Below are 24786 nucleotides of genomic sequence, written 5' to 3'. Positions count from 1 at the left end.
AATGTTTTCTTTCTATTGTGCGTCAGTATTAACAAGTATTGTTTTTATTTATTTATTTATTTATAGAGTTCTTATGGACATACAACAATACATCACGCTTCTAGTACTATAAGGACCCACTTCTCCTTCCATTGAACCTATTGGTAAAAGACAATTTCTCTGAAGTGTGAGAAAAATCAAGTTTTAAGCTCAGAGCCGGCCGAAGAATATAAAAGGGTGTATGACACAGTCTCCTTGGTCAATGACAGCCAAAACTGATTCACTATTTATTTTTAATTGAATGAATGTTAAGAGCTAAAATACTACAAGTTAGAACACATTTCATTCTCACACAATTAGTAGGAACAACTGTATTTTGACTGTCTTTCCAGGAGTCAGAAAGGCTTTCTGCACATTCTTACTAGTACTTTTAGTATAAAATGTTTTATTTTGAGTATGTGTATATATAAAATAAAGTTTTCTTATGTCTTTCAAATAAGTCATTTAACTGTGACTCAGGCCCTATATCTAAAATAGAACCATATTCCATCATTAGTCACTAATCACTAATTGCTTTGGTGTTGAAACATATCAATAAAAAGAATACTGACTCAGTCAGTTAATAGACAGATAAATATTTTCCTAGCAGAAATAAATCACATCAGTATATAGAGTACCACAATGATTTGTTCTGCCCATCTACTGTTTCATTCCCCCACTGCATAGACAGCCTGTCTGCATACAACCACAAGAAAAAGATCATTATTTCTACATTAAGTAACAGTATAAAGAATAATGGGACTAATAATTAAAAAAAATAATTAGATATAAAAGGTATTCGTAAGGCTTTTGGCATCAGAGGTGGAATTCCCTTCTTGCCCCAGAACAGCTGATCCAACCAAGGTATATACTTATCATATGATTAAAAAGCTGAAATTCTTTGTATTTTATCAAATCAGCACAAAGTGCATGGTTAACAAATTCATTATGTGTGACTTTGTTAAATGTAGAAATGGAATTCAAGCTGGACGTCCTAGGACTGTAAATATATAATTCTGGGGGAAAACGGCATAGGAATGCTGCTTTAGAACTATCACAAGTTTACTGCTGCTTCTAACAAGAATTTAGTTTCACTGTGTTGCTTCAGGATTTGGGAATTCTGGGTATGTGGGAAATATTGCAAAGGCTTTTTTTTTTCTTTTTTTTTTTTTTTTCCTGTTATTTGTTTGAAAATACTGGATTTAAGAAGCATTTAGTATTTCAGTTCTTTGGATAACATTAATTTTGCACCAGACCAGTTTGAAAGTTAAATGAACAATGTAATATATTAAAATGAAGTACAACTCATATCCAACATAGGTCCATAGATGGAAATTTAATCTTACAGAATATTCAAATAATCTAAATAACAAATTTGGAAACCTTATAACGCAATGTTGGACAATGTCTTCCTGTTGAATTAGGGTAATTTTTCCAAATATATTTTATGCTATTAATTGTGCACCTTCTCAACTGAATTGCAGCTGTAAGCGGTAATAAATGAAAAAGCATTACTCTAGTCTATGAAAAAGACTAAATTTGGAGGCTAAATTTATCTCTTGTGCATTTAAACAGCCAAATTCATTAGGCAACCAAGATAATTTTCCAAACATTTTGAGAATCAGTCCTGTATGTCTCTTAGCTTTTCACCAATTCAAGAATAACACATAGAAATAGACTTGCTCTAACCAATCAGGGCACAGAGTAACTAAACTGCTATTGATGCATACCTGTATAGATTTTTCCTTAGCTATGCGTTTCTCTACACATTGGTTGGTTGAGTTTATCTGATTTACATAATCACCGTACAGTTATTTCTCAATAGTTCAGGCTGTTCAAGCTGTTTACCATCAATAAAGATGCAGCCTCATCTTCTCTTTCTTTCCAACTGATGTAGAAAAACTCTAAATTTTATGTGAAAGAATAGAATAAAATATGCAAAAAATCAAAGAAAATGGAGCTGCCAAGCAGTTGAAAGGAAAACTGTATTAAAGAAGTTGATTCACTGGATTATTCCTATTTCCATAAACATACCCCTCCCCATCCTAATCTTTATCTTGTGCAAGCAGGTCAACAACGTTCTTGTCCTCACAAGAATTGTAACTATTTATTTATTTCTTCCTAGCCTCATTGGGAGAATCCCATTCCATCCCTTCTGTCTAGTAACATATGCAGTTATTCTGACGAAAGAAGAACTTTGCAGATGAATGGGAACTGGAAGAAAAAGGATAAGAAATAGAAAGAGCAATGTGGGAAGTATTTAGTAAAATGAAGGTTTGGAGAAATGTAGTGGAAGGTGTACATCAAGGGTAATTAAGATGCTTTTTTTTAAATTCAGTTAATGTTTGGTCCATTTATATCATTTATCTTCGAATACATCTTCATCCATATTTCACTTAGTAACTTTCCACTGTCACCAGATTCACTACTACTTGAGTATTCTTGTATAGTTTGTCTCATTTAAATTTGTATTGAGATTAATCTGTGATAATTTCATGAAATTTAAGGCTAGAATGGTTCAATGGCTTCTTAGTATAATTTATTTTCTATTAAATGATGATTCAATTCATGTAAGAAATCTGCTTTTTCAAATGCTTTTTGTTATTAGTAAAACTCTTCGGGCATTAAGAGACAAAATTCTGATTTTAATTTTGGGGATGGGGAGCACACAGGGGGACTCCAACTATTGCTTTTAATTGCAATTTTTATTGCTGTCATAGAGTGCACAGAATAGGGACAGAATCAAAGGGTGGTAAAATCTGATGATTTCCTTATTGCAAACACATAAATAACTGTCTAAAATTCCAGTGTTAGTGTTCATTGATCCCAAGCAACTGACAGATAAGAAGGCATTTCAGGTTAAAAAATGAAATCAAAGTGTAAGTTTGGATAGAGATTTATTTGTACAGGTTATCACAATTGCTTGCAATTCACCATGGAACACAATGCAAATAAGTTCTGCCTGATTTAGTTCCTTACCGACATTACAGAAAAGTCAAATTAAATTGCTTCATCACTGCTGCCCTAGGCCTTCTACTCTAGAGGACGTATATTGCCTTCTAAATTCAATGGGGTTTAGACACTGATTATCTGGGCATCTAGTCTGTAGTTCCTCATTTCTTCTTACAGTATTTATGGTAGTGAAGCCTAAATAAACATTTAATGGTAATTGAATATATTATTTCCACTGTACTTTTTGTAACTAGTTATTATCTCTTGCACTTCACTCATATATTTCAGCAGTGGTTGCTGTTATGAGAATTTAGAAAAGACTACTAGCTTACAAATATGCCTCAGATTTCCCCAGCTAGATCATATTGTGTTTTTTTTTTTCTTTACTCTTAATCATCCTTCACAAACATTGAAGTACATTTCTTAAGAGAATACTTTCCTAAATCATTCAGATGTATGATTCAATCTATAAAGATGATTGTCTGTCTTGTGCAGATGTGGCATTTCATTTTTGAAAATGTTGCTTTTTTCCTCATAAGAAAAGTTGCTGTTTCTCTTACTTAGAAAGAAAGAAAAAAAATACAAGAAAAAAAAAGAAAAACAAACAAACAAACAAAAAACACTATCAAGTTTGTAAGACTAAGGTCCTGCTAAATACTTACACAGGTCAAAAGCCATCAAGTCAGAGAGCAATGCTACATATCTTTTCTTCCTTTTCCAATTCAACAGGTATTTACCATCTTTCTGATCTCCTGGTAGCAATGATTTCCCGCTTATTTAATCTTCATTCTTTCCACAGTATATTCTATCTATTGTATTTATGATTTAATTTATTCTTTTGATCTATGCAATAATAGTTTGTGGACTAGTTTGGAGGAAAGTTTCAACAATATTTTCAGATGCAATGGGGAATAACTCTTACTTGTCTCATTATTCTTTGCTTTCTCAATTACTTCATTAACATCTTGGTCCTGAAGTACAGTCTTAATCCCCTTCATCTTCTGTCTGCTCAAGAAACAACACATAACAGATATTATATCAAAAGTCTTCAGTGAATTACTCCATTTCTCAGAAAGTCTTGCATGGAAATGTATTTTCAGTTGGTTTGAATAGTAGCTTTCTGACCTACATATTATGGTTCAAAATCAGAGAAATGCATGTATCTGCACAACCTGTATTGAACATTATGAGGTAACAACATTTATAACTAAGGTGGGGAGCTGGGGGTCAGTATCTTCTCGCAATTAGTGATAGGACTAGAGGGAATGGCCTCAAGTTGTGCCAGAGGAGGTTTAGGTTGGAAATTAGGAGAGATTTCTTCTCAGAAAGGGTAGTCAGACATTGGAATGGGTTGCCCAGGGAAGTGGTGGAGTCACCATCCCTGGGGGTGTTTAAGGAAAGATTGGACGTGGTGCTTAGGGACATGGTTTAGTGGGTGACATTGCTAGTAGGGTGATGGTTGGCCCAGAGGATCTTGAAGGTCTTTTCCAACCCTAATGATTCTGTGATTCGATGGTAATGTTAAAAAGCTCTAGCTTATGTGCAGGAGGTATCTGAACTACCCAATAACAATAAGTAAATATCCTTATTCCTGTTGTTGTTCTTGGAGTTCCTGTTGTTATTTCACTGTAAAGTGCCTCTCTAGCATTTAATGTTGCATGCATTATTATTAAATATTTCAACAACTAATAAAGTTTATGTTCAATGTGTAATGGGTTTAAGTGGCAAGGTTTTGGTAGCTGGGGGGCCATTGGGGTACGTTCTGCAAGAAGAATCGAAAAGCTGACCCATGTTAGATAAGGGCCCCGCCGCTGGCCACAGCCGAGCCAATAAGCAATGTTGTTTGCACCTCTGTGAGAGCAGATTTAAGAAAGGAAAAACAAAACAAAACAAACAAACAAACAACAACAACAAACTGCTGGGAAACAGCAGCAGGGAGAGAGAGAGAGGAGTGAGAAATAGCCTTGCAGGTGCCAAGGTCAGTGAAGAAGGAGGGCAGGAGGTGCTCCAGGTGCCGGAGCAGAAGTTCCCCTGTGGCCTGTGGTGAGGACCATGGTGAAGCAGGCTGTCACCCTGCAGCCCAAGGTGTACCACGGTGGAGCAGGGTCACAGAATCACAGAATCATCTAGGTTGGAAGAGACCTCCAAGATCACCTAGTCCAACCTCTGTCCTAACACTAACAAGTCCTCCACTAAACCATATCACTAAGCTCTACACCTAAACGTCTCTTACAGACCTCCAGGGATGGTGACTCAACCACTGCCCTGGGCAGCCCATTCCAATGCCTAACAACCCTTTCAGTAAAGAAGTTTTTCCTAATACACAACCTAAACCTCCCCTAGCGCAACTTTAGCCCATTCCCCCTCGTCCTGTCACCAGGCACGTGGGAGAATAGACCAGCCCCCACCTCGCTACAGCCTCCTTTAAGGTACCTGTAGAGTGCTATAAGGTCTCCCCTGAGCCTCCTCTTCTCCAGACAAAACAATTCCAGCTCCCTCAACCACTCCTTGTAAGACTTGTTCTCCATACTGCTCCCTGTTCTCCATTGCCTGCTGCCCTGACACTGTTCCCCCTGGCACACCTCTAGCAAGCCTTATTCCCTCCCAGTCCCCATCCCCCTTCCTACCTAGTTTAAAGCCTTCTCAATGAGCCCTGCCAGCTCCTGCGCTACTGTCCGTTTTCCCCCTAGAGACAAGTGGGACACATCTACAGTTAGCAGGCTGGGTGTCGAGTAAAGCACCCCGTGGTCAAAAAAAAATTTCTGTGTTGGCACCAGCCTCTGAGCCACGTGTTTATCAGGTGGGCTTTCCAAGTCCTCTCTGTACCTGTCCCTGCCACTGTAGGGATGGAGGAAAGCACGACCTGCACTCCCGCTCCATCTACTAATCATCCCAGTCCCCTAAAGTCCAATTTGATAGCCTTCAGGCTTCTCTCTTCAGTATCATCTCTGCCAGCCTGGACTATCAAAAGAGGGTAATAGTCAGAGTGGTGAACCAGATTAGGAAGCTTTCTGGCAGTGTCCCTGACCCTGGCCCCAGGGAGGCAGCAGACTTCCCTATGGGTAGCGGCAGGTTGACAAATAGGGCCTTCTGTTCCCTGCAGCCCATGGAGGAGACCACAGTGGATCAGATAGACCTGCACTGATGGAGGCTGCGGACTGTGGAGGACCCCCACTGGAACAGATTCCAAGCCGGACCTGTAGTCCGTGGAGTGGAGCCCACGCAGGAGCAGGTGACCTGGCAAGAGCTGCCGCCCGTGGGGAACCCAGGTTGGAGCAGTGTGCTCCTGATGGATGGACCCTGTGGTACGGACCCATACCTGGAGCAGTTCTTGAAGAGCTGCTGCCTGTGGGAAGCCCCCGCAGGATCAGTTTGGGAAGGTCGGCATCCCGTGGGAGGGACCCCACAGTGGAGCAGGGGCAGAAAGTGACCGAGAAGGAGCAGTGGATATGAAGTTCTACAGACTGACAGCAACCCCGATTCCCCCGTTCCCCTGCACTGCTTGGGGGGAGGAAGTGAAAGAGGGTGGATAAGGGGAAGGTATTTTTGGTTTCTTTCCTTTGTTTCTTACTTTTCTAGCTTGTCAGTAATAGACAATAAATCTTACTATCTCCCTACCCTGTTTTGCTCATCATGATTATTGTTGAGTGATCTCCCCATCTTTATCTCAACCCTTGAGCCCTTTGCATCATATTTTTTCTCCTTTCCTCTTTGAGGATGGGGATTGAGAGAGCAGCCATGGTGGAACTCAGCTGCCCACCCAAGTAAAACCACCACACAATGTTAACTTATATTTCTCACTATGGTCCAAATTATTTTTTCTTAACTTCTCATGTAGGGCTTGGTTCAGTTTCCAAAACATATGAGACTAGCTGCTTTTACAATGCTCTAGTTGCTAATCCAGATAGAAGCAGTTCTCTTTTGGCTCAGATTCCAAATTTGAAAATGCTTGCTACATTAAACAACTGAATCAGGCGTCTAATACACACTATGGTGATAGGGAGCATCACATTCTATTCATTTTATCCTATCACAGACATTTGGTTAGAAGTATATCTCTTCAATTTCCACCGATTTTAATGACTCATGATATGATTAATTTGCTAACACAAAGATTCTAGTGACAGCAAGATGTCATAGAGTATCTTGAATAATTTCAACCACTGTTGCAGAAAGACATTACTACTGCTTCTCTGTCAAATACAGCAACTCTGCATAAGAATTCTACAGTAGCATATAACATGCCAAACTCCATTAATAAGCATGCTTGGACAAATTAATTCCTAAATCTCTGCTAACTACCATATGAATGAAGATGAATTTATCTACTTTTACATGTATACATTCTATTCAGGGCCTCAATTAGGTTGAGTACAGATGATGTTTAGTAGTATAAGAGATTTCTTAGATTACACCTAGCATCCAGCTGCTTTTTCAGAAATTACATTCCCTAGACCTTGTCGTATTTACCACCACTATGAAGAAGCATTAAAAGCTCAAGAGTAAACATCTATATTTAAGCAGACAACACCCACTCAAAATTCTGGAGCTGAATCCCATCTTCAATATTTTTTGAACATAGAAACAGATATTTTTCACTTTGGTATTATCAGAATTATATTATTTATGAATATATTTGAAGTAGAAAAACTGTTGAAACTGTCACAAAATTATCAATTTATTTGATACTAGAATCTCATGAAAGAGTTCATGACAAAGTATTTGTTCTGATTATGAACTAATTTGTTTATTCCTCTCTAGCACTTACGTTTCGTCCTTTAACATCATTTTTATTTATTTTCTCATATTTTCTTTTTCTGATGTTATTTTAGTGTTCAAAACAATATTAGTTTGTTTTAATATCCAACAGTCATTTAAAATATTCACTTCATGAAACACAGACATGTTCATAAATATGTTTGGGAATTTTCTAGGAAGCTTTCATGATTTTTTAATTTGCACTTTTTAGATTTTATTGTTTAGGAAGAATTTTATTGTTTAGGAAGAATTCTTCATTTTTACACAATTTCAGAAGCATCTCTGTTACTCTATTCTGTAGTTAACTGTCCCATATAAAGTTTGTTCTCTTATTGGTTCTTAATTATAGAGACTATGAGCTATATCCATTTTATTTGTTGGTTGGTTTTAATCTATTATGTATTTCTATGAAAAGTCCCTCTTCTTTTTCATCAGATAATTTGTAGATGAAGAATAATAGTAAGGATTTGAGGGTTTTGTGTGTATTTTTTTTTTTTATTTTTTTTAATGAAATCACTCAGTTAAAGCGTGTTTTTTTTTTTTCTTATCTACTTCATTTCTTTACGTGTGCGCGCACACACACACAAAAAAGTGTTATTTTGTTATGTTTTGAAGAGAAAATAGCTGTATCTAAACTGTAGAACAGACCCATTCTCTGGCAAGAAGAGTATTCATTGATACCAGCTGATCTTTTGGCTAAGGCTGCTGCACACTCCCTTCTTACATGCCTTTTTGTGCAATGGCATGCATGAACAGAGGAGGGAAGTAAGTGTGCACTTGCTCTCATGCTGCTGTGCAGTCAGGACATAGCCACAGAAGGTGGTCAGGTCAAGAAAATGAAAAGTGTTTTTGAAAAAAAAAATTGATTTGAAAAAAAAAAAGTGTTTTTGAAAAAAAAAAAAAGAAAAGCATTACACTTCAGGCACTGCTAATTATCTTTCCTTCCATTGTCTTTAAAAGAACACCCATCTACCCCTTTTCTTTCTTATACTCATGCTTCATTCTGTAGGAGATGAGAACAGCTAAAACAGTAACATTCATCTAGAGGCCAGGTAGTAAGCAGTCATGTATTTGAAAAAGATTCTGATGTGTGTTATGTGGTATATGGGTATATTATTTGTTAAGTGATAGGATGGATGTTGCCTGGAATCTAACAATTGCATGAGAAGTCATCCCAGAAAGCTTTACTCCTGGAAACTTCTAACTCCCACTGAGTAATTTCAGAGGGTTGACACATGTATTAGCATTGCTGCTAGATTACATCATCTCATTATCTGAGACTTGTGACTTAGATATCTATACTTACAAGTTGAACCTAGTGACCCATGTATTACTTTATGCCTCATTCTAATGAAACTTCTACCTAAAACAGCAGGATTCTCTGTGGAATGGGAAAGTAATTTTGATTCTGATGTATATCTTCCACTCAGACAAAAGTGAAAAGAAAAAAGAGCAGCTTCCTAATGAGCTGGACGTTCTGATGTGGAAGCCATAATGTGGCTAAGTGAACTGGATTTCAGTTCTTCGAAGTCTTTGATCGCCACACCTTCTAAAATATTTTAATAGCTAAATATATTAAAAATAATAATAAAACAGACACACAAAGAATCATGTTTAATAATTTACAGAATCACAGAATCACAGAATCGTCTAGGTTGGAAGAGACCTCCAAGATCACTGAGTCCTACCTCTGATCTAACACTAACACGTCCTCCACTAAACCATATCACTAAGCTACACACCTAAACGTCTCTTAAAGACCTCCAGGGATGGTGACTCAACCACTTCCCTGGGAAGCCCATTCCAATACCTAACAACCCTTTCAGTAAAGAAGTTCTTCCTAATATCCAACCTAAACCTCCCCTGGCACAACTTTAGCCCATTCCCCCTCGTTCTGTCACCAGGTACGTGGGAGAATAGACCAACCCCTACCTCGCTCCAGCCTCCTTTAAGGTACCTATAGAGTGCGATAGGTCACCCCTGAGCCTCCTCTTCTCCAGGCTGAACAACCTCATACTCCCTCAGCCTTTCCTTGGAAGTCTTGTTCTCCAGACCCCTCACCAGCTTTGTTGCCCTTCTCTGGACTCACTTGAGCACCTCCATGTTCTTCTTGTAGCGAGGGGTTCAAAACTGAACACAGTACTCGAGGTGCGGCCTCACCAGAGCCGAGTACAGGGGGACAATCACTTCCCTAGCCCTGCTGGCAAAGCCAAGCAATATTCAAGGGAAGGGAAGGGAAGGGAAGGGAAGGGAAGGGAAGGGAAGGGAAGGGAAGGGAAGGGAAGGGAAGGGAAGGGAAGGGAAGGGAAGGGAAGGGAAGGGAAGGGAAGGGAAGGGAAGGGAAGGGAAGGGAAGGGAAGGGAAGGGAAGGGAAGGGAAGGGAAGGGAAGGGAAGGGAAGGGAAGGGAAGGGAAGGGAAGGGAAGGGAAGGGAAGGGAAGGGAAGGGAAGGGAAGGGAAGGGAAGGGAAGGGAAGGGAAGGGAAGGGAAGGGAAGGGAAGGGAAGGGAAGGGGGAAAAGAGAAAGAAGAAAGAAGGAAAGAGTAAGAAAAAGGAAGGCAGGAAGGCAGGAAGGCAGGCAGGCAGAAAGAAAGAAAGAAAGAAAGAAAGAAAGAAAGAAAGAAAGAAAGAAAGAAAGAAAGAAAGAAAGAAAGAAAGAAAGAAAGAAAAAGAAAGAAAAAGAAAGAAAAAGAAAGAAAAAGAAAGAAAGTGAAAGACTTCCCCTGTTCCAGTATTTCACTAAGCTTTTCCACAGCCTTATAGAAAGACCAAAATGAAACTAATCTGCAAGAAACATGAAAATAAAACATACCATTCTTAAAAAAAAAAAAAAAAAAAGGCAGTGAAATCAAAATACTCATATTAAGCATTATTCTTTACACTACTCAGGCTTTGCATGTATATTGTTAGAAAACTGGGTCATGTTCCTTAAGAAGTTTAACTGAATATTGCAACTACGAAAAATGCAGAAAATTATAGCCAGAAAATATCAGTTAAGATGAACTAAAAGTAGGACAATTACGCTTAATTTTTATTTCTTACTTAAATGTTTATAAACAATACAACAGAGAAATTACCTACTAGTTGGCATATGGGTTTTCAATACCTATCTGTATTTCAGACTAGTACAAAACTTGACTTTCAATGTCTCAAAAAAAATGAATATCTCTTATTCAGAAAGTAAAAGAACATTTTTTTCCCCCTGTAAAATCTCTCTGCCTGCTTTGTATATTTCTTCAAGTACTTATTTTCTTAAACATCAGGAATTAGATTGGTACACCTTATCTTTTTAATAAACTTTCAAGCAACATTCCCATCAACAGAAGTTTGTATTTATTTGACAGCAGTATCTGTTCCCATCTTGAGGATATCCCTAAGAAAGGAACTATACATGGTACTTTCCTCATCTTTTCAACATGATTCAAGCTCATATTATCTGATTAGACAAGAGTATGGATGATCTGAATAGAGTTGTATGCAAGATATTCTGTTTGTTTGTTTGTTTTTATTTTTATTTTCATGGTTTCCTGCTAATCTAATTTCTTAGAATCTTATTTCTTGGAAATAAGATCTTTGTTGTAATTCTGTTAAAATATGTTTGTTACATGTTTTGTACTATGGTAATAAGTATTGATAATTTTATTTTATAATATGTTCTAGTCAATTTCCTTAAATTATCCTTATCGTTAAATTGATGAGTATCATCACACAAATGACTGATAATTTTTTTTATGTTACTAAGTAAAAAGAAGTCAAGGGATGAGTTTTCACACTGGATTCCTCCTTATCCAACCCCCTTGGATATATATATATATTTTTTTTCTAACTCTTGGCTATTTATTTATTTATTTATTTATTTATTTTGGATGACTCTTACTATCTTCTGCCAAGACAGTCTAGGTGCTAGAGAGGAATTGTCCTGACAACTATTTGGCTCAGTTGCAGATTAGATTGGCTTCATTTGTCTTTATTTTTTTATTTTTATTTTTTAATTTTATTTATTTATTTATTTTTTCTTTAACAGTTTAGATATATCCAGCATCTTCTCTCTGTAGTTATTTTGTAATTTCAGAATTTTATTGTCAGATCATTCTACAGATCATTCTCTTTGCATTCACTTTCATCTCCAGCAATAAACTGAACATAAACATTCCCCACGTAAGATATGATAAAACAAGCTGTTGGATGAATATTCTATTTGAAAATATTCTAGTCAACCAACTACCAAAACAAACAAACAAAACAAACAACAACAACAACAACAAAACAAAAAAAAGTTCTGCACCTGGGACGGGGCAACCCTGGCTATACATACAGACTGGGTGAGGAGATTCTGGAGAGCACTGCAGAGAGGGATCTGGGGGTTGTGGTTGACAGCAAGTTGAATATGAGCCAGCAGCGTGCCCTGGCCAGGAGGGCCAACCCTATCCTGGGGTGCATCAAGCACGGCATTGCTAGTTGGTCAAGGGAAGTGAATGTATCCCTCTACTCTGCGCTGGTGCGGCCTCACCTCGAGTACTGTGTGCAGTTCTGGGCACCACAGTACAAGAAGGACATGAAACTGTTGGAGAGTGTCCAGAGGAGGGCTACGAAGATGGTGAAGGGCTTAGAGGGGAGGACATATGAGGAGCGGCTGAGGTCACTTGGCCTGTTCAGCCTGGAGAAGAGGAGGCTGAGGGGAGACCTCATCGCAGTCTACAGCTTCCTCATGAGGGGGAGTGGAGGGGCAGGCGCTGACCTATTCTCCATTATCACCAGTGATAGGACCCACGGGAATGGTTTCAAGCTGAGGCAGGGGAGGTTTAGGCTAGACATCAGGAAGAGGTTCTTCACCGAGAGGGTGGTCGCACACTGGAACAGGCTCCCCAGTGAAGTAGTCACTGCACCAAGCCTGTCTGAATTTAAGAAGAGATTGGACTGTGCACTTAGTCGCATGGTCTAAACTTTTGGGCAGACCTGTGCGGTGCCAGGAGTTGGACTTGATGATCCTTATGGGTCCCTTCCAACTCGGGATATTCTATGATTCTATGATTCTAAGCAAGCATATGTCTTCATCTGAACTCACCTATAAAAGGCTTTAAAATTAAAATTAATCTCTTAAAGATTTGAATGTGATTTTGAAGTCTGTCTGTAGAGTGATTCAAATATCTATTCCAAAAAATAATTTATTTTAGAATAGCAATAAAATTAATAAACATGAATTACACTTGTGGAAAATGGATAATGACAAAGAGAAACAAAACAGCAAACTCCTAATATACTGGCATGATAGGAGTAAATGAAGTACTTAGATAGATGTCCCTGTTAGTATTGTTATATTGTTAAAGCATGATTTCATAGTTTTCAAATTGCATTTTTTTAATATGTAATGTTCTTTTACTATCTCTTTAAGATTAAATCTTTAAAATACATCTGATGTAACCTAAAAATTCCAAAATGTTTCCATACCTCTTCCATCCTTAGCTGAAGCCTGTATGCCTACTGCAATATGCAAAGTTTCTGCCTTGCTAGTGAGATAGGGGCAATTAAGCTCTGAAATAGCACACCATTATTTTTGGCATTATGTATATAATGCACAAGTTTGAAGAAATAAGAGATTACCTACTTGTTTAAGAAAGTCTGGAAAGCAATCCAGCTCTTTTCAGTCTCTGCTCACAGAATTTCTGATTGGCTGAATGGCAATTGTTTGTCTTGCAGGCTGTGTGAGAAGAACTTTATTTACATCTTTATAAAATATTAATATGTACATTTATAAACTTATAAAATACCAATCCTATGTTGGCAAATTGAAATATTTGAAATGTAGAATGCCAGTGCAACTGGTCAGATTCCCAAAAATGTAAATAATTCTCTTTACTGAAACAGAACAGCTAAATTATAAATATATATGTATACCATTTTCCCACTGTACAAGTGGCAAATATATATATATATAGTCACAATAAACAACAACAAAAAAAATTGCTTCACGATGAGATTTAGGTGAGACCACTTAATGTGGTCTAACATCTCTTAAGAGAGAAACTGTTTTGTTCCCTCCTCTTCATTTTTTCAGTCCACATTTGAGAGGAAATTGAGATGAAGCAACTCACCCTAATAGCTATAATGGACCGAGCGGAAGTATTAATTCTTTGACGTTTAGCTTTTCTAACTCAGAATAAAATACTTTTAGGCAACTCAGAAAACAGTAAGAGATGTTAACTTTCATAATATAATGTATAGTACAATCTTTATGAAAACATATTTGGGAACATGCAAATAAATATTTCAAAACTCAGGTCCTGAAATTAAAGTCTTAAATCTTTGTCAAAGGAAATGTAAATGAAAACTGAAGAAAAACTGAAAGGAGTTGATCCTGGACAATTTGTGTATGTCACACATTCATTAGAAGTGGGGCTTAATCTGACAAAATTCAGTGACCTATCATGTAAAGTCTCATCAGTTCAACCATTTTTACAGGGGATTTCAGTAGACAGTAAGATGGTTCCCTTACTTCATCATGTTTATAACCAGAGTAAGTTCTCAGCTGTAACGTGAAAATTTGGTATAAGGGTGAATGACCGTTTCCTATTTCATATATTTATACATGTATTTCATATATTTAGATATGCATATCTTACATATATGTATCACAAAATTGGAAACTGGAAGTTGAAGACATAGGAAATATATGGATATAGATACAGGAATATATATAATATACGAATATATCTGTTCATAGATATAGGAAACAGAATATCAAATATCTGAATGAAATCACTTTTAAAAGCCATTGAGCCAAAACCACTTGTTTTCTTGGTAAATAAATCAAAATACAATCTCTAATGTACAACAACACCACTATTTAGGAAAACATCTTGTTCAGGACACAGAATTATTATAATTTTAACTTGAAGAAGGTAGTGTAGCCCTGAGCTAAAGAAATCAAAGGAGACAAAAGATGAAAGCAAGAATGAGGAAGTGGCCTGAAGGAAGATTGTAAATTGACCCATAGTAAGCTTTTGCTCATTAAGGGTCACTCCCATCCAAATGGAAATGTATGGAAATATGGGAACAGGTCCCCCGAATCCCCACCTCTACCTCCTCCCTCAATGGGCCCATGTAACACACATAGTCAAGAGGAAATAAGCTAGGTGAGCTAGGACAGCCAATCACAAGTTTCACAACTTAGCTGTGTATAAATGACTGTACTACAAGTGGGAGGTATACTTGCTTTGTCAAAGATTTCCATGCTCCTGATGATTCTGTGCAGAATTAAACAAAAGACATTTGTGTGAATTCTGACTCTGTGTGCTTATTGGCTAGGTGCACCAGGTACGAACCTATATATAACAATTGAATTTCTGTAGCTTCTTATATTTTAAAAAGGTACCTAGACGTTGGACAGGTAGAAAAAAATCAATCTAAATATCCTTTTTTTTTTTTTTTTCCTAATAATAATGTCTAAGTATCTGATGTCTCCAAGCTGTTTTCAGGCTGCTTAAACCTGGACTCATCTGATTTTCCCTTTTGAGACAGGAAAGAAATAAGAAAGGTTGATCTAAAAACATGATTGGGAATATTTTAATTTTCTTAGATATTTTTATTACTGGAATTTAAAAAGGTATATTCTAATGCCAGTTTATCACTGCCAATTAAATATCAGAATATCACTGTCATCAATAAATAAATAAAATTATGAATAAGTACTGTTCATGCTGGACAGATGGAAAAGTCAGACACTTTGAATGCCACCAATCAAGTATTACAATGGAAGGCTGCAGAAGAGGTAGGAATTGATGACTGCAAGCTTCATTTTAGTATTTTAACCATAATATCACAATATTGTACATATATATATCATTAACACAGATGTATTATTTATTGATTAGCTTGGAGGCTATCAAGTATGATGGACTTGTGATGTCTGTGTCGTTCACAGCTCATACTTGCAACTTCTATTCACTTAAAGAAATCTTACTTCAAGAAATCTTACTTCATGGATGACCTTGGCTTTAGTGTGTTTATTTTTGACTGCTTTATGCCTGGAACAAGAATAACCTTGGACTGTTTCAAGAGACATTGTCTCCCTGCATGATAAACACCTTGCCTTTCTAGTTTTATTATAGAGTTACAGGGTCTGAAATAATATTTTATTCATTTCTTTTATTCTTCATGAATGGAAAATTACTCTTACTGCATCTATTTTCCATTTCTTATTTATTTATGAGTAAATAAAAGTCAACAGCTGAAAATAAGCCTCTAAAATTAAAATCAATACGTTTTTTAAATTAGACTTATTGTTAAATTCTGGTTTTCCAATGCAGAATCAGAAGACATTGCAGAAAATAAAACAAGAGGATCCATGATAGAATGTCTTAGATGCATAGAAATCATTTTGCGTCCTCTATTAGTCTGAATTTTACTCCATCTGAATTTGAATCACAGACACACAAAGACATAGATTCAGTCAGCCCATCTTCATGCACTTAGTGTGGGATTCATTTGTCTTATCTTTAAATATTTACAATAGAGACATGCATATTTGTCTTCCTGGATTATCCTTATAACAAGGAGAGAAAAATGGGCATTTGCAAGGAACAATTAATCTGATAATGTTAAGTATCTGCTTTATGATAGAGTGAATCATTCCCCTAGATGGTCCTGTTTCTCTCCATTTATTATAAAGACAGCCTAAACATCTAAATCAGATGTGGAAATCTGCACCACAGATGCATATATATGATCAGATGATCTCACTTCCCAGGTGCTTTCAGGCAGTCTGTTCTCTTTAGTCCAGATAAATTGTAAAACTTTCAGAATAGCTGCTGGCTTATTTTCAGCCCTGGCCAGCCAGTATTTTCCCAAGTACGGTTGGGTAGTATATACAAATCAAGGATCATTTCTAACAAACAATTTAATACAGGTGAACAGTTCTGGAGAGTAAAAGAGTTTAACACACCTCACGTGCACCCTTCTTTAACAACTGACTTCAGTGCCAGGGAGTAGTCATGGGCATGTTTAATTCAATTGATGTAGTCATCATGGCTGTGGTCTCCACACTTGATAGCTACAAGCAGCAATTCTGACAAGTTATTCAGACAGAAATCATATTTTACTCTCACTATTACTCTTAATCTAAATACTTTAATTTCCCATGGCCACAATCAGTGCTGGCAGGCTAATAATTTGGAACTTACATTCCATAGTCATCATAAGAATTAAGAAAAAAAAAAGTCATTCTTGAGCTCTATTAGCTCTATTTAGAGCAGAATCCATGTCCAGTAATAGATACTTAAGGAAAAAATATGGAATATAAAAAATGTCTTTCATTTGATATACCTTGCCTGTCTCCAGCTGCTGATAGTTTAGTGACTGATGCATTGTCAAAGCTTTCATTCAAACTTCTTGCACATTTACAAGGATAGTTAGGCAGTGTTGAAAACTCTCAAAATTTCCTTAATCCAGTCAATCCTTCATCTGCTTGGAGGATATTTTAGCGATGAGTTATAGATCCCATCTGCAAGACCATTGGATCTTTCTTTTAATAGAAATGCAATGACTGTACTAATAGTATTCAGCACCAATGTAGACAGGACTAATTAGCCCAACAAAGCACATGTGAAATTTATGGCTAGAAATGTTGGACAACGAAACATGTCTGTGTCATAGTGGATAGAAAATAATGTGTGTGATATGATATTTCAAGCAAATGCACAGTGCTGAAAACATCATGGAAGAAAGCATCTTCTTATGACCCAGACTACATACTAGGTACTGTTTTCTATTTATGGATACCCTGAATTTCAATCATATTATCAGCTACCTGCTGAGTCTGGCAACATATCTAATTCCATGTTGTATCACCTGACTGCCTTTTCTCTAAAAAACACTTTCCCAGTTTTATTGTCGCTGACCTAGCAAAGGTTAGCCATAAATCTTTTTCTCAGCAAGGGTTCTGATGGTTTAAGAGCTTCCCTAATAAGCAATGCTATATTTCTGAGTTTATAACCAAAACAGCATGAACTGTCTTATCTTTCTGAGAAGTATTTATATTGTATTAGTTGTGTAAATCCAACAGGTTAGTGAATAAATTTGCAGATTTTTTGTGCATCTGTGCTTGATGAACTATTCTTTTTTTTTTTTTTGTTCAGTCATGTTTTGCTGTTACTGATGAATAGTTATTCATATTACCTAGTAATAGCCTCTGCTTCACTGAAATTTCTCTTAAGTAAACTAGAACCAAATATCTCTTATATGCAGGCTGTTCTTATTTGAAAAAAAATAAAAATAAAAACTTTCTCAGCAACAAATATGTTATGGTTTCTTCCATTTATTATAGAAACAGCAAGTTATTGTCTGGGATATAACACAGTGTCTTTAAACTAAATAACTAGGATTCATTCTCCCAGACACAGCTTAAATTTTACCTAAGTTGATCATTTCACCATGTCACTGAAACAGACTGGAATAGACATAAGGACAATGAATCCATCATGTTTCTACTTAAAACAATTGTGCCTGCTAGGAATTACTGCTTTTCAAGTCCACCAAATTAGTTACAGTCTAAGTATGATCTTTCTTTTTTTTGTCATGGGAGTGTTCTTATCATACGTAAATGGTGATCCTGATGAACAGCCTGATGATAAAATAACAGTGAAATTTCAGACCATCGAAAAAAAACCTGTGCTAATGGTTTTTTTTTTGTCTTTTTTTTTTTTTTTTTTAATGCTGGAGTTTTTTTTATTTTTTTTTGTTTTGTTTTGCTTTTTTAGGCTCTTACAGACTTATATGGGAGGAAAATGTTGGAAATGTATTGTATTTCAATAAATGTTCTTTCTGGTTGTCCAATACCTCAGCCTTTAATTGGATAAAAAGGCCATTTATGGTTTTTCATTTGCCAATAGACAGAATAGCATCTCTCTAAGTTCATAATCAAAATCCTATAAAACCAAATGTTAAGCCTATAGCTTTTTCAGAGCATGACATGCCCATGTAATGTTTCAAAGGTGTAAGATAAAAGTATGACATTAAAAAATAGATGTACATGTGAAAAAAATATAAATACCTACTTCTTTCAGATATGTAAAAGTAAATTTGGGGTCCAGTGGATATCCTAAAATTTTTCCTTAGAAAAGATAGCCCAAACCAGATGTAATTATAAAGGACACAAGGGCGTGATCTGTTTTTTATTTTTTTTTCTGTCACAAGATCCAGAGTAATATATTATATTACAAAGAAACCATTTGAAAGGTCTACTGTTTTCAAAAGCACTGCACCTGAAGCAAGACAAGTGCAAAGATACAGAGCCTGAACCTGCCAACCCTGTTAAGGGTAAATAAAAATGTATAATTTTAAGGTTATATTGGCTAAAGTTCATTAAATTAATAATCAAATGTAAGTCAATTTACTCAATTTACTGGCAGTGCAAGGATATTAATAAATGTTAGATAGTATGCCATTAATATTTAAACGACATTTAAGATATACATTCTGTGTTGCTCAAAAAGTATCAGCAATACAATAATATGCAGATATCATGAAAGAGCATATGATTCCATAGGTCTTTTTTTTTTTTTTTTTTTTTTTTTTTGCTGCTCTTGTAGTGCAAAGCTGTAATTTCTCTTTAAACTGTTACAATAGCTTGTGAAGCCTCTTTGGCAGTTGTCATTATTCACATTCTCTCTTCAGAGACTAAGATAAGATTCTTAATAATTGGACAGATCAAAATAGTTTCGAATACACAAAAAGTACAGTGCAGGAGTCAGTTCTCTTGTGTGTGTTTGTTTGTTTTTCCCCTTATCAACTATTTATCAACAATGTAAAATCAACTGTTTGAATACAGGCTGATACATTTGCACTAACTTTCTGTGCTAGTCACAAATAGAATGCAACAAAAAGAGGAACCAATGTTCCAGTAGACTGCCAATGTTCAAAATAACATCAAACCTCAACTCTGCAGCTACTATGCTGTACTGCAAAGTAGCAAGAGGTCTGAAACTGTAGGAAACTTTTAGATTATGTCCTTAGGAAACTTTTGGATTTTGTCTTTAGGAAAACCTGAGAGGTTAAGTCTCCATCCATGAACTTGACTCTAGCTGGAGAATTTTGGCTGTCTTGCTGCTATTACTACCAAATATTCCCTCTTTAATGGAAACTGCTGTTGTAGGAATTGATGTTTTAGTAAGAAAATGGGATAAAGTGCTTTGACATAATTACTACTTTACAAAAAAAGTCTGTTTTCCTTTTATGTTCAAAATGGAGATTATTTTAAAGCAGCATTTTTTCCATATTCATTATGCTGATATGTTCCTATGGAAACAGGGAAAAAGTTATAGCTCAGTTCTAGGAACTCCTGTTCAACTCAGTGACTAAATCTAACACAATTCCACTTTGAGTAGAAAGAAAGGACCAATTTGAATTCTACCTGCAATGTGTAAGAAGTTTTTGCTCATAAATTATTTGAAGGGGATGGAGAAATACTTTCACTGTGGTGCTCTGGAGAATTAATTATCTATCAATTTTCACCCAGTACCATGCACAATACATTCATTTGTGTCATATGTCTGTTTAGAATTAAAAAAAAAAAAAAAAAAAAAAAGACCTTACAAAGAATCTTCTATCTTTCTTAAGGAAATCAGTAAGCTAGTTATAAAAAACCAGTGACTGAAACAAACCTTTGTTAGCACAATGCACTAAAGAACTTTTGTATGTAATATCAACATCCCACAAACTAGACAGAAATGTTTATCATTTCCAGCGTTCACAAGAGATAATGCAAATCTAGTTTCAACTCAATTATATATACATAAGAGAAACAGGTTAGCTTTTGTCTTTGTAGATAAAATAATGGAGCTTATTTGTTTAAATAATATGTTTATGTAGTTTTCTAAGTAGATTTGTAATACAATACATTCAGTGGGTTAAGGATGCTTAAATCAAAACACATGGCTGCAATTTTCCTTTTGTTAGAGATTACTTTCAAGTACCTATCCCTTGCTGATCTCAAACACACTGAAATCATCACAATCAAAATCTTCCATGAATTTCAGAGAGTTGTAGATGAAATTCTAGCAAACTCAACTCCCTTGAGTGCTGAAAGAAAAGTAACCGCATAGACTTTAAACGTTTCACTGCTGTCTACCTTTATGTATGATTTAATGGAATAAGATACACATGTTCATTTATTTTAAAGAAAATGTCATGTAGAAAGAGTAGCTTAACATACACTTCGTTAAAATATCTCCCCCTCATTTTTTTTTAATTACACTGTCATTCATTCTTATGAAAAGCTATAATTTTCAAACTTTTATTTTACACAAAAGTATGTTCTATTTGTCAACTGTCTTCTTAATGGTAGGTAATATTAATAAATGTATGTAGCTATGCTATATATAAAGCTGCTCAGTCCATACTGATTGGCAGGAGAAATCCAAAGCAGATGTGCATGACTGAGAGGCCATCTGTGTGCCCTGTGAATGGATTAGACAAGGGTATAATTACTTTTGTGTTATTGCTGTTTTTTTGACTTTTTTTTTCCCTGCAATTGAGTAACATTTTAATTGTGGAAAGAATTAATATTTGTCTGAGTTAAATAAATTTGATTTATAGTTTTTAATATTTTTGTATTGCCCAGGAACACATTAAAAGAAACATTGTATGTAATAGTATAAACACTAATAAAAATAAGATGTGAAATTATGGTTCATAAAGCCAATGGAGTAATTTTCCTTGTTTTCTCTAAGGATAGTATTTTACTCAAGAAGTTTAAGGAAATATTCTTTTTCAGAAATGACTGTTACTATTTATAATAAAGCAACACCCCCATAGCTTCTTTCAGTGAAGCTAAACCTACTCTACAGATTGTTATTCCGGTATACATTATATAAATGAAGTTAATGAATAATTCAAGAAAGTGCTAATGCTTCTTATGATCCTGCATGTGTTTCAAGTCTTCACACCTTTTTTTTTTTTTCCCTTCTACCTAATCCAGAAGATGTTGAAAATCTGCATTAGGAGGGACTTTATAAAATGGAATGCCAACAACTTTTTTTTGGGATAGAATTTTCCTTTTGGGTTTAATGTCCCAGTATCTGGGAAACATTTTAGCATAATGACACAGATTTAAATGTAAGGTAGCTGGCAATCCACATCATAGTTCACTATCAGTCTTCAATTAGGTTGTGTTTTTTGTTGTTGTTGTGGTTTATTTGGTTTTATTCTTCCTATTATATGTATAGAGAGAAATAAATGATTAATCAAGCTAATACCATTTTGTTAGTATCAAATTAAAAGTATTACCTTTTTAAAAATAAGTAAATAAAGAAATAAAATCCCAAATGCTTTAAAACTGTTTGCTCTGGAGACATTTATGTTGCTTCATTCTAAGGAAATGCTGGCACTCTAAGCACAGCTAAAGAAATACTTATTCCTGACAGACCACACCAAGGCTGAATATACATATAATATACATATCGGGTTTCAATGTCTCAGTAACTCAATAACTTACCTGATTGCAATTTACTTTTGCATTTTCAATTTAGGGTTGAGATCCAGAAATACCTAACTATTTGTAAAATAACTTTTTAGATGGACTTTCTGATAGAACAAGAGATGCAGGAATAATGTATGCATAAAACCTTAGTAAAAAAAATATATATATATATATATATATTCTTTAAAGATATCTTCTCATCTGAAGACAGTAAATGGAGCATATTGGAAATTCAGTACAGAATTCAGCAAGAATGTCTTAAGTTTCAGGCTCCATATACTTTCACTTTCTTCTCTGCCATGCCTTGGGATTTTAACATTCCATCTTGGTCATATTACCTGGTGGCTTCAGTCACCAAATAGATTATATTTTTATGTCCTTAGGCATGATTCATAAATGGAAACTTTTTCTATCAGTCTCCCAGATGGAGGCAGGTAGAATTAGTCTGACTTAGAGATGTTTAGCACATATATCCATATTGTAGCTAACAGGCATAGACACTTTTATAGCCAATGGATGGCAAGATTGTGTGAGATTTAATAGTATATGTAAACAGCCTCTGAAAGATGGGGACGGGGCTTGCAGCTGACAGGGGGTGCTGCTTACCCTAACAAGGTGAGCTTTGTTCTTCAACTGTTACAATTGTGTAGGAGATAGATTTCCTGATTAATTTATATGAGAGTGTTGTGGACAGCTATAGATTCCTTCTGTGTTGAGTACATCCAAAAAATACTTTTACTCAAGACTGGTCTTCTTGGTTGCCCTCTATTTTCTACTCCTACTCTGAGCCTTCAAGACATTTTCCTTCGGATTTATAAATTTATGTTCAATTCCAGTTTCTTTCATCCTCTGCCTCAGTTATAACTCAGCTTTCCTGAGATTGGCAGCTTTGTTTTAATAAAATAGTTGTCTTCTTTGTGATCTTTCCAGAGCTGAACAAGGAACTCATTTTCATCTCTACATTATTAAGTAAAAACAATCAAATTTTACCAGTGGAAGTCACTATATGGCTCAGGAAAAATGTATAGATAAGATGACTGATCAGTGAGTTTGACCTTAAAAAAAGATTCAAAAACAGAGTTAAAAGATAGAATGAACATAACCTGTACTTCTGACCTAGCAGAATTGAGAATTTTCAGGAACACACCACACTGTAGTAGCTTTGTAGATTGCAGCAAACTTTGCAACTATTATGCTTCCACTGTAAAAGGCTTTCCAGACTTACTGTGTTGATTTTACAAAAAATATATATTCTATTCTGCATAAATATTTCTGCTGCTATCAACTACTTCTTTGATGATAAGTTTCCCACTCCTTAACCCCCCAAGGTTTTTCTGTTCTCTGCTTCTCAATGCCTCTGCTTTGTGTTTGTTATAAAATCATTCTAACAAAACAAAAACAAATCTTATTTAACCCACAAATGTTATTTTAGAAAAATATGCAAAGTGTTTTAACTAATTGAATCAGGTATTATTATTTAAATTGTTTTGATATTAAAAATAAATGAAAAACAAACAAACAAAAACACTATATTTTCCTTGAGGATAGTGTGATTTCATAACTTAAATAGAATAAAATAAATATCCAGTTTTGGGAATGTCCCCTACTAAAATCTTTATATCATTGTGCACATCTTTTTATTTTACTTTTACTTCTTAAATATTAATGGCCAATGAAAATGAAATAAAAATATACATATGTACCATTCAAATTCCTAATACTTTTAGAAACTTAGAAATCTTAGGAGCATAAGCTGCTTTAGCCTTTAAAAGCAGGAGGCTTAAACTCCAAATCAGTTTGAATTCTCTGAGCCAATCTTTGTATGTTAGAAAAAAATGAACAGAGGCACAAACTAGATAACAGCCTTTTATGGGGTACAGAAATTAAAGTAACAGAATTACCTTTCAAAGAGATCTCCAGGGCTTTAATGTAAAAATAGCTATTATTTTATTAGACAAGGTTCTAATCCACAGTCTGCTCAGCTGTACTCCAGACTTCTGTAAAATAATCAATGCCTTCAGTGGAGAATGGCTTGATTAAAAAAAAAAAAAAAAAATTGAAATAGCTGGGGAGCCATCTTGTGGCTATTCTATTCAATCCTCCAAAAAGAGAGTCTAGTTTGCATGAAATTTCACTCTCAGCTAACCTGCAGGTTCTCACTGTGGATGTTTTTGTCTGGAGAAGTATTTTACCTTTCTCTGTTTATCTGCTCTGTTCAGATTAAATACATCGAAGTGTGTCTATGAAAAAAAAAAAGAAAACTAAGGGGGAAAGAAAGAAAAAAAAAGAAACAGGCCATGTTGTCCACAAAATTTGAAAACACTCATATAATCATATGTGTTCTGTGTCAATGAATGATTTTTACTATTTTTTTTTACTACCTTTTTACTAGATTTTTTACTACTTTTTTTCTTCTCTTCAGAAATATCATTAACTAAAGAGAATTTTATGAGGGAAAAAAACACATTCTGGAATTAGAAAATTACAGACACACCTTAGTGAAATTACACTTTTAGTAATGAAAATTCCTGTAAAGAGTCTAAATGCTGCAACTTTTCTGCATGGGAGGATCTTAATGGGAAGTTGA

This window comes from Anser anser (assembly GCF_964211835.1).
Source record: "Anser anser genome assembly, chromosome: 1".
Lineage (NCBI taxonomy): Eukaryota > Metazoa > Chordata > Aves > Anseriformes > Anatidae > Anser > Anser anser.
Note: the sequence above shows the minus strand (reverse complement) of the source record.